Below are 18,968 nucleotides of genomic sequence, written 5' to 3' on the forward strand. Positions count from 1 at the left end.
TCAATCCCTGTATTATGAAACAAAAGAAAGAGAAGTTAAACATCCATGTAAATATCCTGGAAAAAATAGAGTAAAGAGTTTCCTGGTTAAGTTAGAGATTTTAATTTTCATTGCAATTTTGAAAAGAAAAAGTGGATTTTTAAAATGTGTGTCACTTGACTAGTGTCATAGGCTTTATGTGTCTTTACCCAAGTTCCTCTGTAAAGTCGGAATGGGGTAAAGAACCTCAAATGTTGTTGACACCAATTATTTGAATTTCCCAATTTCGGTAGGAACCTCTGAAAAGTTGGAGATCATAAGCATGTGTTGCAGATTTACTTACTCTCACCCTCTCTCTCCCCTTCTCTCCTTTGCTCCTTCATCTCTCCCACCTTCCCTTTCTTTCTTGCAAGTATGGGTGAGGCTACTTACTTGCTATGTAAAATTAGCAAGCTAAGTAGCCTCTCTGTGCATCAGTTTCTTATGGAAAACAGACACAAAATTAATATCTACCTGGTGTGTTATTTCTAGGATTAAATAAGTTAAAACACCCTTGTATCAGATGCCGCTGGTTCAGGACCAGGTACCCTGGATCCTTGGTCTGCCCTTTCCCTCTGTGTTGCTGGTGCTTTCATTTCTATTCCCTCCTAGGGCTTGCCTTTGGGTTGATTCAAGCCTCTTTATTAAGGAGGAGACTAGAAGTTTCCCCCAGGCCCTATAAAACTCAAGTCCCTTGTATCAAGGCAAGACAGCTCTAAGGAGCTCCTTCTGGGCTCTGGCTACAAGCTGGACTTCATCTAACACCACGTTTTCCAGTAGCTCTTTGCCCTTCTCTAGCCTGCGTCCTCATTCATTATGGATCTTTCTTGAGGGCTTTCCTTCAATAAGCAGTATTGACAAAGTCCAGTGCATTCATAGGGAAATCATAGGGGTTATACCACCAGCAGGACTCGGAGAGTAAATGGAGAGTATAGTAAATCAGTAGCCTAATGAATCACAGTGATCTGTGACTTTTAGAAAACTTGCTAACTATATTTTCCTTTTATTTGGTAAAACATCTGGTGAGATATGAGATTATTTTTGCAAATTAATTTAACATTCATAATAAATGTACCTCGTTTGTGTATTTTGTTTCCCTATCAAAATATGAGTGTTTGTACTTACTTCAGTCATGCCTTATATAAATGGTCTTTTCAGACCAGCTTGTCACAAATTGTGGCCTTGCTAAATGTCTTACCCAATTAACCAGTTAGCAGGTTAGCAGTTAGTTTTTTACACTAATGGATTTTTTGGTTATGGCTTTGTCAAAGTGTTATCTTTTCCAGAAAAGTACCGCGATGAACTGTATGGAAGGTTAAGCATCCGAATTAAATGATTCCTACCAGTTTTCTTCTCAAAGAAATACTCAGGACAGATACATAAGAATCATACAATTTATGCAGTGTAGACATTTGTATTATCAAGATTCCAAGGACATGAATGAAGTCTATTTAACTCAGTACACTGTGATTCAGCTTAGTAAAGATGTTTGCATAATATACATGCAGTAGTCCCTCAAGCCGAGGGCAGGATAAAAGTGCTTATTAAGCTGAGCACCAGGAAAGTGCACAGTGATCTATTTAAGGGTCAATGAATCGTATAAGAAATGTTGTTCATAACTAAAAGGAGTTATACTAATGAAATGAAATGTTTATACCTAAAACTCAGGTTTGAAAAAAAAAAATTGTTTTTCTGGGATATTGTGTTTTCAACTTCCACCTGTACCAGAAGACATGAGGAGGAGTGAGCACAGATGGAGAAGATTTGTGTCACCCGTTAAAGATATCTTTGTTTTATCCACTTCAAAACTGTCCAGATGCTTTCATTTATCTGAGGAAACTACAGAGTGAAATTTACCTAGTTGTGTAATGGCAGGGTCAGTGTATGATTAAGTTTTTAAGAAATGGTGGGACTGTTTTTCAAAGTGTTTGTACCATTTGCACCCCCAGGAGTTGTGTATGTGAGTTCCAGGTCTTTCGCATCTTCATCAATATTTGGTATGGTCTGTCTTAAATTTTAGCTCTCCCAACAGATGTATAGTAGTATCCCATTTTGGTTTTAATTTGGATACTCCTAATGACTATTAATATCGAGCATCTTTTATATGCTTATTTATTATCTTGTGTATCTTTTTTGTGAAGTATTTCAATTATTAGCTTCCCCTCCCCCTTTCAACTAAGTTTTTTTTTTCCTATTATTGAGGTTTGAGAGTTCTTTATATACCCTGGACCCAAGTCCTTCATCAGATATATGATTTGCACGTATTTTCTCCCAGTCTGCAGTTTTTTATTTTCCTTTTCTTAACAGTATCTTTCAAAGAGCATACATTTTAAATTGTAATAAAAGAAACAGTTTATCAGTTTCTTCTCTTATGGATAGTACTTTTCGTATCAATAAGTGGTTCTGGGATAGCTCCATGTAAAAAAATGAGATTAGAACATTTCCTCATACTACAAACAAAAATAAACTCAAAATGGATTAAAGACCTAAACGAAATTCAGACCCGAAACCACAAAACTCCTAGAAGAGAACATAGGCAGAATCCTCACTGGCATAAATTGTAGCAATATTTTTTTGGATATGTCTCCTAAGGAAAAAGAAGAAAAAGCCAAAATAAACTAATGAAACTTAAAAGCTTTTGCACAGCAAAGGAAACTACAAAACAAAAAGACAACCTATGGAATGGGAGAAAATATTTGCAAAGAATTCGGCACTGTCTTGGTCATCTGTTTTCTTCAGCTGATGACCCAGATGGTAGCAACAGCATCACCAGGAGACCTAGATGGTGCAGACCTGAGCCTCAACCTGGGTTGTTGCCTTCTGATCCCTTTCCTTGCCCAGCCCCACTCTCACGTGTCAGGATCTTTGCTGGGGTGCCCACTGAAGTCCCACACAGTGTCCTGGAGTTCCTGCAGCCAAAGCTGGTTCCTGCGGAGTGTCCCAGCTCCCGCAGGGGCGGTTCCTCTCCAGCCCCTGGTCTCAGCAGCACCTACTGTAGCACACAGACATCCTCTGAGTGCCAGCTCATCCACAGTGGCTCCCATCTCTCTCAGCCTGGAGACTCTGGACCAGCTCTGGCCAGTCAACCTAGCAAACTTCCAACCAATTGACTGCAACTCCACCTTCTTCAACAAGGACTGATCCTTTCTTCCAAGGGTCCTCTTCCATAGATGTTCTTTCCCAGCCTTGGTGGACCTTGTAGAGTTTTCTCTCCATGTTTTTACTCGCCCCCTATGATTGCTCTATATTAAATGGTTTGTATTGCATAAATAATGGATATATATATCAATTTTATGATGTATATTATTTACATCAAAATTTCCTTTACTGTGTGGCTTCTGTCTCCAGATTGGATACAGACTAATCTAATCTTTTCCCATCCTTTTACTTTTAACCTATTTTTGTCTTTATATTTAAATTATGTTACTTGTAGGCAGCGGATAGTCAGGTCTTACATTTTTTATACAACTGACAAAATTTAGGGTGTTAAGACCACTTACATTTAACCTGACTAGTGATATAATTATGTTCAAACCTGCCATCTTGACTCCTTCCACCTTGTTCCCCCCTTAAATCTCACTTCTGTCTGATCAAAGGTGGGAGTGTGCCAGGGGCTGCCTGGACTCTCCCTCCTTTTAAGACAGAGAGCTGGGACTCATGTAGGGCTCACCTTGTTCATTTCCTCCCCATCAGTGTGTTTGCTTTTGATAGCTGCCATAACAAATTAATACAATCTTAGAGACTTAAAACAACACTCACTTACCTTCTTACAGTTATTTAGGTCAGACACAGTGTGGCTCAGCTAGTTCTCTGCCTACAGCCTCAAAGGATGAAATAAAGGTGCAGATAGCTGCATTCTCTTCCAGAAGCTCTAGGGGACAATCTGTTCCCAGCCTCATTCAGGTCATTGGCAGAGTTCATTTCTCTGTGGCTAAGGACAGGGGTGGTTCTCAGATTGTAGAGGATGCTTATATCTTCTGACTAGAAGTCACCTTCAAAGCCAACAAGGGCAAGTCAATTTTTTTTTTCCAGGCTTCTAGTCTCTGCGATCTTTCCTACTGCCACCTCTGCTCCTCTGCTGCTGCATTGCTTCTAAGGACTCCTCTGCCTATTCCTCTGCGATCACATTGGAACCCCTGGATCATGCAAGATGATCTCTCTATCTGAAAGTCAGCTGGTTAGTAACTTTAATTCTATCCACGGAGTTCTTTCACTATGTTAGAGTCTGAACGAGTAATCAGAGGATGGTAATCTTGGAGGGTCGTCTTCAGAATTCTGGATATCCCACTCAGCAATCACTGTCCCTTTTTTTTTTTTTTTTTTCTGTCTGATGTCCAGTGACTTGAAAATCTCATTGTCTCTTATCATTTGCTTGTTTTTGTTTGCTGCATATGAGATTGTGTATCTATTTTCTGCTACTCTATCTTGGACAGAAGGTGATGTCAGTGTTCAGGCTTCTAGGGTTTCTCTTCCCTTTGCCTTTCTAAGACTGTGTCTGTGTGTTGCTCTAAGAAGTAGAGAAGAACAGTTGGCATGCCAGGGGGACCTTGTCTTATTCTTGAGCTTGTGCTTATCTCTGACATGAAGTGTCTACTAGGTGAATATGACCCCTGCCATCTTGGTGTCTGCATACATGTAGCTGGTCTCTTTGGTTTTTGGGTTGTCACCATGACACCTGCTGTGGAAATCCACAGTCCTGTCCATTCAACTCTAATGCAGAATCACCCACACACTTTGTTTTCTTTGTCCTGACCCTGGTTTTCTACTGAAGAACTGAGACTCTGAGCAGACACAGCCCTATCCAGCCCCAGGATGCCATCTCTCCGTGTGGAAAGAGAAAATTCTGACCGTCCTTAATGCCACATAGTGGCTATGGGTAATCAGAGTTGCCATCTTAGGCAAGGCTATATTTTGACTTACCATCCCCAGTGCTGTGGTTTTGCTCCTACATCATCTGTGTGGGCTTCTCTTGGATGGCTGTAACCTGCCCCACTACATCTGCAGAGGATTAGCCACTGCAAGGTTTTAAGTTTGTGGTGTCATGTTTCCCGCCTGAGGGTGCTGGCTTCTGACTCCTTTGCTTTCCTCCCACCAGTCCTAAAATCTTCCCTGGACCCTAAACTGGACAGAGAAGACTTTCTCTACTATTCCTTCATAAGTGGATTTCCTGGAGAAGGCTTTCTCTAGTATTTCTTAATTATAATTTGACTTCCCAGGCTTTCCTTCTGATATGCAAAGGGAAAGCAAAAGAAAAATTTATATTAATAAATATATGAATATATGTAAACATATTCCATAGGATATCATGAAATAAAATTAAATCTATAATATAGTGAAGTCTGCATGTTGGCAGATTAATGCCTTTCTGTTCTTTCAAAAACTATCTAAGGCATTTCTGCATGTAGATCAAGGCTTTGTGAAATAAATACAGATAATGGATAAAATTACTGAAATAGTGGAGAAAAGGGCACAGAAGATAAGTTGTTCTGCTCAGTACTGAATTACTGAATTAGGACAGAAAGGGAGAGAAGAGAAAATAAGATGGCACTGTAGGCAGAGGTTTCTGGCATAGAATTTTTGGAAGAAAGTATAGAGATCAAAGAGGTAGACTCCAAATCCGCCCTTGTGGTCATTTAAAAGACAAATGTGTGAAAACATTTATTTTCTTTACATCAAACAGTGTACCCTGTCATTATATCACTGAGAAAACTCAATAATGTTTCTCTACTTTTCAGTACTTCTTGCGAATGTAACCTTGTGCTATGATGAGGCACGACATAGAAGTAGGAACCCCGTGTTATTTTGGTCACATGTAGCTACATACAGTTGCTAGTATGAGCAGATATCTTCCCTTAAAAAAAAGACTTAAGTGGAACTCATATGAATTTTTAAATTCCATTTATTCAAAATAATTAATATGAACCTTTTAAGATCTGATATGTATCTACTTTCAGGTCACATATAAGGAGAGGCAAATGGACAATAGCTGTGAGTTAATGGGGAAAAAAATCCTAGCACACAGCGGCAGTAGGGTGCTTTATTTCAACTGAATGGAGCAAGGTGAATGATCAGAAGAATGGTGGCACCACCAAACCGATCCACATTGAAGAAAGAAGAAATTTATTAGTGTTCAGGAGGTTGATACTAGACCTCATATTCTTCTCGATTTCTAAATACCAAAGTTAGAGAAGGGGGATTTAGAAATAAATATCTAGAAGGCTTTTTTCCATCTATTATCACTGGGGTATGGTTAGTCCCTTGGAACAATAAAAATAAGTTTGAAAGAGCTTCTTGTTTTTCCAACTCTTTGTGAAAGTGGTTTCCCTATTTCTGTTGTCTGTTGCCAAAAGTGTTTAATAACGTTTATCTTTGACCTTCTATCCGTTTGCCCTTTTAGTTTATTTGTGCCAGCCCTGTGAATCCATGTGATTCAGAGCAATTTAGTGAGTATCTGCTCTGTAAATCAAAACCATCTCAAAGCAGTTTGCAACTATACAGGAGTGTACTTTTTCTCCAAGCTGTCTTCAGTCAACTGGCGAGCACAACAGAAAGATGTAAGTGTAAATTATAGGCTCAGGTTATTTCTTCTTTGTTGTTTCCTTTCCTCACTTGTATTTGAAGAAGATCCACATTATATATCTCAATACCTAGAGAAGAGCATGAAATCAATAAGAGATAAATATGCAGCTTACGTTTATGGTCAAGAAGGTATGAGAAATTTACTTTTTCACTTAACTTACAAACACATTTAAAGGAGACTGTGTTAAGTGCGATGAGTATAAACTATTAATATATTCCTCTTTTTCTTTTTATTACTCTGTCAAAAGGGTAGAAATCACCCAGAGGTATGTATAGCATTGGCTTAACTCCAAATTCTGTCATCAGATTAGTATTCAACTTAATGTTCAGGGGTTTAGCCATTATAATTAATCATCCTCTAAGTGCAGAAAGATACTTAATACCTTGTCCCTACTCATTATTTAGATTTTTAGTTCTGTAGTGAAGGGCCTCAGAAAAGATTAATTAAGTCAAACAATTTGGGGTTATTCTGCCATTATTGTACAGAGGATTTACATACATAACTGACATTAGTGTGGGTGGATATTCCTCCTGTAATTCTCTAGACTATCAATGAAACCAATCTCTCCCCAAGTGAGTATGTCTAGCAACAATAATATACATCAGAATTACGTTAGTAATTCTGGTATTTTACTTTTATTATTTACCTTTTTTGTATTGAGGTAATAACCAAACAATTTTCATACATAAGGCAGTACATACATACTATGTTTGCAGAAAAATAAAAGCTGATTTTATTTTGGAAAATAACTCTAACCCAGTTACTTCCATATACTTATTGAATCCCAATTATCTCAGCTAAAAAAAGTGATAAATTCAAATTGTGATCTCTAAGATTGCTTATAATTTAAAAATACTATACTTCAGTATGTAATGTATTCATATCTAAAATGAATCTCAAATAGCAGAAATCCAGAAGACAGAGTGCAGAGTTTACTATTTGAAGTAAATGAAGAGGTTTTGAATTTTAGTGTTGCCAGTGTTAATTAGAAGTACTTGAAATTCGTTCTTCTATGTGAAAAGATAAATTCTTTTTTGATATTTCTTTTTTTCATTTATGGAATACACAGTCTTATGTTTAAATGACCCAGAGATTGTCACATCAAAGAGGGAAGAATCCATGATATAATTTGAGATTCCAGATAGCCAAAGCTAACTTGAGAAAGAACAAAGCTGGGGATAGCACATTTCCTGACTTCCAATGAATTAAAAAGCTACAGTAATTTAAAAATATGGTATGTACATAAAAACTGACATATAGACCAATGGAACAGAACAGAGAGCCCAGAAATAAACACACCTATATCATCTATTGATCTTCAACTAAATTGCCAAGAATACAGAATGGGAAAGGATGGTCTCTTCAACAACTGGTGTTGGAAAAAAACAGATATCCACAAGAAATAGATTGAAATTGGATCTTTGTCTTGCAACGTATATGAAAGTCAACTCAAAATAGATGAAAGATTTACACATAAGACCTAAATCTGAAAAACTATAAGAAGAAAACATAGGGAAAAACCTTCATGACATTAGTCTTGGCAATGATTTCTTGGATGTGACACCAAAAGACAAACAAAAATATACAAGTGGGACTACCTCAAACTAAAAAGCTTCTGCACAACAAAGAAAACAATCAACATAGTGAAAATGCAACATATAAAACAGGAGAAAACTTTTGCAAACCATGTATCTGATAAGGGGTTAATTTCCAAAACATATAAGGAAATCCTACAACACAATACCTAATAGCAATACTCAATAGAAAAATGAGACAAATACTTGAATAGACATTTCTCCAGCAAAGACACACACATGTACAAACAGTATAAGAAAAGATGCTCAAGATTACTAATCCACAGGAAAATGCACAATGAGATATTACATCCCACCTCTTAGAATTGAAATTAAAACAAACAAAACTTTAACAGGTATTGACTAGGATGTGGAGAAATTGGAATACTTGTACACTGTTGGTGGGAATGCAAAATGGTGCATTCGTTATGGAAAATAATATGGAAGTTCCTCAAAAAATTTAAAAAAATAGAACTACAATATAATCTAGCAATTACACTTCTGGGTATAAACCCTAAAGAATTGAAATCAGGATCTCAAAGAGATATCTACACTCCCATGTTCATAACAACATTATTCATAATAGCCAAGATATGAAAGCAACCTAAATGTCTATTGATTGATGAATGGAAAAAAGAAAATGGAATATAGTTCAGCTCTTAAAAAGAAGGAAATTCTGCCATATGCAACAGCATGGATGAAAATGGAGGACATTATGCTAAGTGAAATAAGCAAGTCACAAAAAGATAACTACTGCATGATTCCATTTATATGAGGTGTCTAAAACAGTCAAACTTATAGCAAGAGAGTAGAATAGTGGTTGTCAAGGAAGAGGAAAATGGGGACTTTTTCAATGGCTATAAAGTTTGATTATGCAAGATGAATAAATTCTAGATATCTTCTATGTGACACCGTGACTATATTTAACAGCACTGCATTGTGCACTGAAAAATTTAAGAAGGTGGGTCTCATGTGAACTATTCTTACCACAATAAGAAACATAAATAAAAGAAGAGAAGCACAATCAGCTTAACTTTCTAGCATAGCATTCCTTAAATTTTCCCAATATCATACTAATACTTTTTTCAAACGTAGTTCTTCATCCACAATATTCATTCTCTATACATCAGACTGCAAAATTCATACCATAGAAGACTCTTTCATCCTCAAAATATTTTTTTCTATGGCTTTGTTTACCTCTATGGAGGTCATTTATCAAAGCATAAACTATACATGGGATTGAAAATGTTTAGATTTTATAGTTGTGACTATATTCTCAACCAGATGCAGGCCCTTTTTTAACTTCAAAAGGAAATTCCAGATATGGTTTACTTTTGAGTTGATAAATCAAAAGACAAAGTGTAAATCAATATTATATTAAACATGTTAACTTGAAAAATCTAAATAGATGGAATATAAGGTATTATTGTTCATTTGTTTTCAATTCAAATGTTTAAATGTTAGATTCTTAATTCACCCTAGTCTATGCAGAAGAGTCAGTGTGCCTGCCTGAAAAACCAAAAATCATTAAAGATTATCTCAAACTGGATTTTTTAAGTGGAAGACCACTGTTTGGGGAATGTATTAAGCAAAATGCAACAATTGGTGGTTATTTATTTGATGCATATATTTTTCCACTCAAAGAGATTGTAAGCTTTTGCATGCAGTGACTGAATATTATATTTCTTTGATATCTTAAAGCAGAAATTAGCAAACATTTTTTTTCTGTGCAGGAGTAAATAAAAAATATTTCCAGCCTTGTGGGCCATATCGTCTCTGTCACAATCACTAAACTCTGCCATTTTAGTGCAAAACCACTATAGACAATTTGCAAACAAATGAACGTGTTTCAATAAAACTTTATCTATAAAAATAAGAATCCAGTTTGACCTTTGGACAATGGTTTACTGATTCTTCCATATGAGCACACAATAGTGCATAATAAAAATGAACTTAAATGCAAAATCAGTGTAAAGTGTCATTTGCTTTATAAGGTTTTTCTACATTATTAATTCTTTTACCGTTTTGTTATAATTGCTAATCTAAGTTGTACTATCGACATTCAACTCCACACAGAAATTAACTGTTGACCAAATTTTATATATAAGCTAATATCTGCATATAAAAATACAAACATGTAGGTAAGAAGGCCACAGTAACAGTGGGGTCTTGTAGTGTAATACTGCAATTTTGTTTGTTTCTGATTTTGTCAAATTACTTCAATGTGTATTACATTTATTTTTATAACAAAATGAATCGTTTTAATAACACAATAGATCAAGATTGTTCTACATGGATAAATTATGCATGAAAATTAATACAGATGTTCATGTTTATTTATTGGATAAAAAATTTAAAATTACATCAGAGACATCCTACTCTAAGAAAACTACTGGCTGTGATTTTTTTAAAAAATGACTTACCATACAATTATTTTAGCGGATCTAATTCCAGTCTCTGATATCCTATCACAATGATTATAGGACTTTAATCATTTTTATCAGTGGAAAACTTGTACTGATTTTCAGCACTCTCACACCACTACGTGAAGATAGCCATGCGATCATACATGGTAAAGTTAGCCCTGTTTTGTTACTGTAAGTCAGAAACAGAGACCACTGGTTCCTGACTTCTATAACTTAAGAGGCATTTTTATTCTTTTTATTGTATGAAGAAGTCCCTGCACAATGTTGAATTGCTCTTGATTTATGATTATTTGGTTAGAGCAATCAGAACTCAGAAAGTTATAACAGAAAAGATCACCATAAAATAATGGAAATAAGAAACGGAAATACATTTTAAATGCTCTTCTACATTGTTATAATTTTCAGTGTATTATAGATATAGTAATGTTATGAAGAGTATGTCTTTTAAAAATTAATACATCCACACGTGCTTATTTTTTTGTGTGTCTGGATATTTACTGCTATCTCTAATTCATCATTTCAAAATACTCAGACTGGATATTTATTGCTTGTCTAGAATTCAAATTGTTAGAAGGAATACCTAAATTAAACTTCTTGAGCTTAAGAAAGATATTTTTTTCTTTAATGGAAGATGGAACTTCTAAAAATCTCTTTCTCATTTTCCAAGATTTTTTTCATGACTGTAGAAAATAAATATGGAAATTAACATATTAGCTATGATCATTTAAGCTTTACGTAACAATCTGACTCGTGTGGATTTCAGTAACAAAAGGCATTTGTTATAAAAGTATAGGAGTCAGAACTTGACTGGAGAAAAAGGATTGAAATATTAGTGAGAATATAGATGACTTTCTCACTTTACCTCTTGCCCTTTTGTTTTTCTTCCTGTATATCCCTTCATGTACTGCATTCTTTTTTGTTTTATATGACAGAATTTTTTACCAAGAGGGTCTGTATTTTACATGTCCTCATGTAAATACTTAGAAAGATACTGTTCTAAAATCTAGGGTACACATTCAGATCATCTCAGCTCCTATAATCTCTGTACTAATCAGCTATGGAGTAGGTGGGGCCATGGCATAAGGGCATACCTGCTTTTTATATAAACATATGGATCAGGAAAGGTCAGCCATTACCAGATACGGTATGAGATAAAGGGGTGCTTTGCACAATCAAATAAAAACAAAAACAAAAAAACCAATAAGTGTTCCTTAATATAGCATGCGTTCTTTTAAAAAAAGACCTTTTAAATCTTTGAAAATTCAAAAACAAAAATATAAATTAAAAACCATAATCACTCCTTATATTTATTAGGTGAAGAAGTAGCCTGCTTTTCCATATAACTTACTGTAGAATTTCAAGAATGTCTTCTCAGATTCCTTAAAAATGATGATATAGCTTTTCTCACGTGACTTTCAAATGTAACAGACAATGTTACTGCATTTCTGAGCATGCAAACATTTTTTGCACTTCTGTGCCAAATTCCATTTGTTAGTGATATATTCTTATTATATTACAGAAAGATATATTTTTGTTATTATTTTACTCAGGTTTTTATTATTATATGCACAAGCCAGATTGTTGTTTTTTGATCTCAAACGAGGTAACTGTATTTCTTAAAGGACTTCACTGGAATATCGGACTCTTCACGTCCAAAGTCAGTTTTAGTCTTCATCTTACTTCATATCTTTTGCCTCAGTTAAGTAGGTTCTCCTTTTATGACACGCTCTTTTTACTTGGCTTCCAAAATATATTTTCACCTATCTTTCTTCCTGCTTACCAAGCCTCTCTACCTCAATCTCTTGTTAGTTAATCTGGTTACATTAGACACAGGATTTAGTCCCTGGATTCTCATACTTTGCTACACCTTGCTTTGGAAAACTCACCCAAACTTTTGGTTTCATCTCATTTAGATGCTGAAAATTCTATTTTTATGTCCAGCCTGTTGCTTTCTCATGAGCTATTTAGTACACCTAAGACATCCACTATTGTATGATGATAGTACATATTTTCTGTTTTCTTTAGTGCATCTAAATATATTACTTTCAAATCTGGAATTTTTCTAAAAATTCCACTTTGTGTCATGCTTATTCCACTTAACTAAATTGTGATAATTTTCCTATGTCAACAGAATATTTCATTTCAATATACCTTATTTTGTTCATCTAAAATATTGCTGTTAGACATTATATATAAAGTATTGCCACCTTTTTTTAATATCATGATCAAAATCACAAAGAATGTCTCATTGCTGAGACCCAGGAGTCATAAATTCTTAGAAATGAAATTGATGTATGATGTAAAAATTTTGTTATATTAAGGGGTACATTTTTAAGACATTTCAGCATATTGAATTGCCCCCATTGAATTGAGCAATAGTAGTAGTATATGAAAGTGCCAAAAACCTCACAAAAATTCGTGGAAAATTATTAATACTTTTAACAGTTAAAGAATGAAATTATTTTGTTGTCTGGTCTGAATTTCATTGCTTATTAATTGAGCTTGAAGTTTTTTTGCATGCATATTGTTAAGTCTTTTAAAATTTTTTGTACCCAGTTATCAAAAATTCTGACAGGTCTTAGATTCTACTCTAACTACAAACTAATGTATAAGTTTAACATAGTTTCCTGGATGCTCACAGTGGACAACAGGCTCCTGAGTCAAAGACAAAGGACTTTATTACTCACCACAATAGCAGTAACTACACAGAGACACAGAGAAGACCAGGTGATACAAATGCAGTGGGTTATGTTATAGGATAGAAACTGTGTATGGAATGCAAATCTTTTATAAATGGCAGTAAACCTACCCAAATTTTGCCCCAGAAGAAAACTTTGTCTTTATTATATTGAATAGTTTAAAAAAACCCAAAAAACAAAAACCTACTCTTTACTCCAGGAGGAAGGCCCTATCTGTGTCTTCCAAAGCTATAAGGTAGTTCTATTTTAATATTTTCTGAAGAAACACCATACTGTTTTTCATAGCAGCTGCACCATTTTACATTTCCATCAATAGAGCAGAAAAGTGCTAAATTTTCCACATCATCAAGTAAATACTTCTTATTTCTGTCTTTTTGATAATAACCATCCTAACAGGTGTGAGGTGATTTCTCCTTGTGATTTTGATCTGCATTCCTTGATGTTTAGTGATGTTGAGTATCTTTTCAAATACCCATTGGCCATTTGCATGCTTTTGTTGAGAAAATGTTTATTCAAGTCCATTGTCCATTTTAAAAATCAGAATAGTTGTTTTCTTGTTTTTGAATTGTAGGAGTTTCCTTACATGATTTAGATATTAACCTCTTATCAGATGTATGGTTTGCAAATATGTTCTCCGATGCAAAGCTTGTCTCTTTATTCTGTTGATTGTTTCCTTTGCTGTGCAGAAGCTTTTTAGTTTGATACAGTTCCATTTGTCTATTTCTGCTTTTGTTGCCTGTGCTTTTGGTGTCATAGCCAAAAAATTATTGACTCGACCAATGTCAAGAAGATTTTCTGTATGTTATCTTTCGGTATTTTTACAATTTTATCCAGCAGAGGTGCCTCACATATCTGTTGCTTGTGTTATTCAATTAGTTAGAACTCGCAGGCAATGATAAATAATAATACAAATTATGAGGAATATTAACATCCTCCTGGCATGCCACAGATGAGGAAACAGGTGTAAAGACAGGTGGATTATTTTTTGATGACTGCACTGCCTATTGGTCATAAGCCCAGAATGTACTCTTGCTCACTTATTTATCTCTAAGCCATGTTGACTATAACATGCTCTTTGTAAGTTACTGCAGACTACAGAAATCACAAGAAGAGTTCCTGTTTAAATTTCAAGAATGAGTAAAGGAGCTCTTGGTAAAATTATATGATGGTATTGCATGCATTTTTATATGATCATTAACTTTCCAAGCAAGTGCAATTCCTCTCACAGTTGATTTATATACAATCTCTATTTATTTGGTTTGCACTCTTACTTTAAAGCATGACAAATAATGTAAAATATGTATCACTTATGCAAGTAAATGTTATAGCCCTATTTCAACTCTACCTTTGCAATTTTACCTTACATAAAAACTAAAAAGCTGATCATTTTGCACAGAGCCACTACCGACATGAATGGCTTCACTCCCCCGATAGACCCACCTTATGCCACGTGAGTGGTAAATTGAATAAGCTAAATTGGGCCATCGTATGCAATATCACACCTATAGATGATTAAGTCATGATTTTGATCTTATTGTCTCTTCATATGTAAAATAAGACAAAAACCCTTTTTTATTTTTAAGACATTAAAACATTCTAATGCACTAAAATCTATTATTTTCAAGATAATAGAACTTATTTCCTCTACATTTTTTGATCTTTTAAATTATAATTTTTTTGAAAAAATTGGTTAGTGAATCTTTTTTGAGGTAGAGTTTTAACAATGATTCATTGACTGTTTTCCACTATATTTTAAAGTTTTGAATAAAAGTAGGTAAATTAAATAAGAGTAAGTAAAATTAAATAATCTTACAGTGGCTGGCAAATATAAGACTTCTGATAAATTTTAATTTCTTTACTTCCTTTTTTTGGAACTTTATACAAGATTTTTGAAAGTGGAAAACAGATTCGTAATCATGTTATGTTCTGTAAGATAATAGATATTTAAGATTTTCAGTTGCATAAAAGTTTTAAAGATGAAGAATTTAGCAAACTTGTGTTTTCAGTTTGCATCCTAAGTCAAAAGACATCCAAATAGTTGAGGGGGAAAAAGGGAGTGCTAAATACTTTGTGGAAATAAAATTAATAGATATCTTTGCGTTTGAAGAGTTAACCCTTTTACAATCAGGAGAGATAAGGAAGCATTTGTAAAGACCAGGAGATTACTTAGCTAATAAGACAGTAACAGAGGCATTGAAAGCAACTTGAGAGAAGCTCATGTTTAGAATCTTCCAATTTTCAGGTGGAAGAAAGAAAAAAGAGCAAGAACATAGTAGGTTAAGTAGCTCATTCGTCTTATATGGTACTGAATAACGAGAGGGACTAAAATCCAAGTATTTTGAGATTTACATCACTGTTCTGTGGTTCCTGTTGGTGGCGTGGTGAAAGTAGTTTTCCTTTTGTTCACTCCACACTGTGCTCCCAGTTACATCTAAACAGTCACGAAATATTTAATATTTTAGATAGTTTTTAAAGTCTGCTTGAGAAATACAAATAACAATGGATAAACAGAGAATAAACTGCCATTTACTATGGTACTTCAAATCCTTTAAGCTCTGAGTCATTACTGTTCTCAGAAAAAAAACCTTGCAATTATTCAAGTGAAAATTGATATGGGAACACCTGTGTAAGGTCTTTTTTTTTTTTTTTTTAATAACATAAAAGCCATATTTGAACATTTAAGTGATGTTATTTTGCTCCAGGAAAATAATGTTTTAAACAACTCTCTGAAAATATTTAGCTAAAAAGTGTATTAAATTTATTGCTAGAAAGAGCTCTTTTGTATGAAATGACTTAGCATATATTTTGGTAAGAAGACATGAGTAAAGAAACCACAAATGAGTTTGTAATCATATGCCACACCATGCAGGAGCCTGTGAAGTGTACAAGCTACTGTTTGTACAAGTAGTAAAACCAAGTTTACAGTCCAAAAAATTACAAACATTTTCAAATTATCATATTAATTAGTTAAACCAAACAAGCAATTAGCTAAATAAATAGGACTATTTAAAAAATACAATGATATTGCTTATATGCAGAATCTAAAAAAAATGATACAAATGAACTTATTTACAAAACAGAAACAAACTCACAGACTTAGAAAATGAACTTATGGTCACCAGAGGGGAAGGGTGGAGGGGAGGGACAGATTGAGAGTTTGGGACTGACAGGTACACACTGATATATTTAAAATAGATAACCAACAAGGACCTACTGTATCGCACAGAACACTCTGCTCAATACTCTGCAATAACTTAAATGGGAAAAAATTGGAAAAAGAATAGATACATGTATATGTATAAGTGAATCACTTTGCTGTACCCCTGAAACTAACACAACATTGTTAATCAACTCTACTACAATATAAAATAAGAATTAAAAAAATAAAAATTCAATCATGTTTTCTATTTGACTAAATTAACTAACAAATTGCATTAAAAATGCGTAGTTAGCAATACTATGGAGATGCCACAATCCCGTGGTAGCTTGTTCACAAAACTGAGACTGTGTGTTCACCTGCCATGGAGTACCTTTGGAAGGGTTCAGATGGAGACCTCAGCGAAGGAACACATCCTCTTGGCCTTAATAGATGCCTAGCATAGCTGGGTAGAAAATGTGGCATTATTTTTTACCTTGAAATATAAAAAGTACATCCAGCCTATAAAGATTTCCATGAGAGAGTTTTTAACATTGAGGTTATTGCCACTCAAAGATGATTGTTTACTCCTCGGTTTATCACCAAAAAGTTAAGAAATGTAGAAACGGTTTCCAAATATTTGAAATCTACTAACTTTCTTGATAAAATTAAAACACAAAGTTGAGTGTTCAAGAAATAATTATTTCAGTCCATTGATACTGCAGAAGCATTCTTATCTCATCCTTGTAAATGTTTGTTTTTAGTTTGCTAAGCCTTTCTTCTTCCAATTCTGACTGGAATAGGAGGTATGATTTGAAAACTTCAGTCTAAAAAAATTTTTTAAAAATGAGCAAGACTCTACAGCAAAATCAAACCAATGAAACTGTTCTGTGGTGTACTCTGACAATGAGGACAGACAAGTCAATTTGATAAAACTTACAAAGGTGAAAAAAGACTTGAGCTAATTCGGTGATAAGTGATATTCTTAATATTTAGAATGTTTTGTGAAAATCAAAATCAATTTTCAATTATAAGCAGTTAGTATGTGTGTTTGTGTGTGGAGAGAGCTTTATAGAAGAATACGAAAATTTTAAGTTTCAGAAAATAAGGCATCAACACATGTAAATATTTATTATATTCTATTAAATTAAGAAATGTATTCTTTTAATGCACTGGAAGTCACAGTCCAAGGAGAAGCTGATTATGTCATTTGAAACCTTAATGACTGAGCTTTGTGCTCTCACCTTCAGATCAGGGGAAGAGATGCTGGAAAATGGTGGCAACAGCACAGTAATGTTGGAATTGCTCCTCTAAAACGAGTAGCAAAGCCAAACCACCATGGCTTACTTACTACAAGATATCGTGAAATAAGAGCAGGGAGCACAAATCACTGACAGCACAAGACTTGACAGGTATCAGCATCTCTTCAGGAGGAAAGAGAGGGGATCAAGGTGATATGTGATGAATTTGAGAAGTGGAAAACCCCCAAATTGCCACCAGCCATGCACTGAACATGGGCCAGACAATCGGAGAGAAATCTACTAAAACTATGAGTATTTTTTTCATACTCTAAATTGTGGATAATAATCATGGGTCCATGGTTTAGGATGAAATGGCCGGTGTGATCTGAAGTCTATGAAATCTTCAAAATCCCTTCCACAACAAAGACCCACACTGAGGAGAGTGTGCCTGTTTGATAGATACTTAAAAGTATCTGTCTTGAAAAATAATCTGCTAGAAAGGTAATCTGAATTGATCAGAAGAGGAAAGATAGGGGCAAAAGAAAGAATTAGTCATGATTAAATAAGCAAATAAAACTGCTGGGAGATTTCAAAGGGGAAGCAACCATATCTTAAAGTATTGCTGGAAATTCCACGAGAGTTCCAGCTTTGAACTAGAAAAACTCTTCAGACCCACCTCTTCTTTCTAAATGGCCATGACACTAATTTCATGTAGAGACAGAAAAAACACCACAACAAAATTTATCACAATCAAATTCCATCCTAAGTTATAAGAAAAAAACATAAATTGAAATACAATAATGTGCCTGTAGAAAATGAAAGCGCTCCAGGAAGGCATGGCAGAGAACAGATGGAAGCTGCAGTCAAAAGTTTCAAAAAAATAGATTAAGAAAATGATAGACGATATAAAATAAGAGCATCAATCTAAATCAAAATAACTGAGAAATGAGGTGATAGTACACAGAATAAATTTGAAATAAATGAATAACGATATTTCAAAAATGAGGATTAACTTAGAAGGTATGTAAAAAATGCCTTCAGACAAACAGAATAAGCTATGGGAGAACACTTTCTAAATCACAAAGAAATAAAGAAAGGAATCAAGAAAAAGTGACTAATAAATAGAGTATGTTTAAGAAATATCCAATAGGTCTATAAGAGAGGACCTCAAACAAAAACTAAGGCAATGAAACAAAAATTGTGAAATTAAAAAACATTCTCAAAAAGCATTATATTCTGTCAGCAATATGCCTCTTAGCTACAAGTAAAGTGCTTCACTACCAATCAACCCATA

The sequence above is a fragment of the Physeter macrocephalus genome, chromosome 13 (assembly GCF_002837175.3).
Source record: "Physeter macrocephalus isolate SW-GA chromosome 13, ASM283717v5, whole genome shotgun sequence".
NCBI lineage: Eukaryota > Metazoa > Chordata > Mammalia > Artiodactyla > Physeteridae > Physeter > Physeter macrocephalus.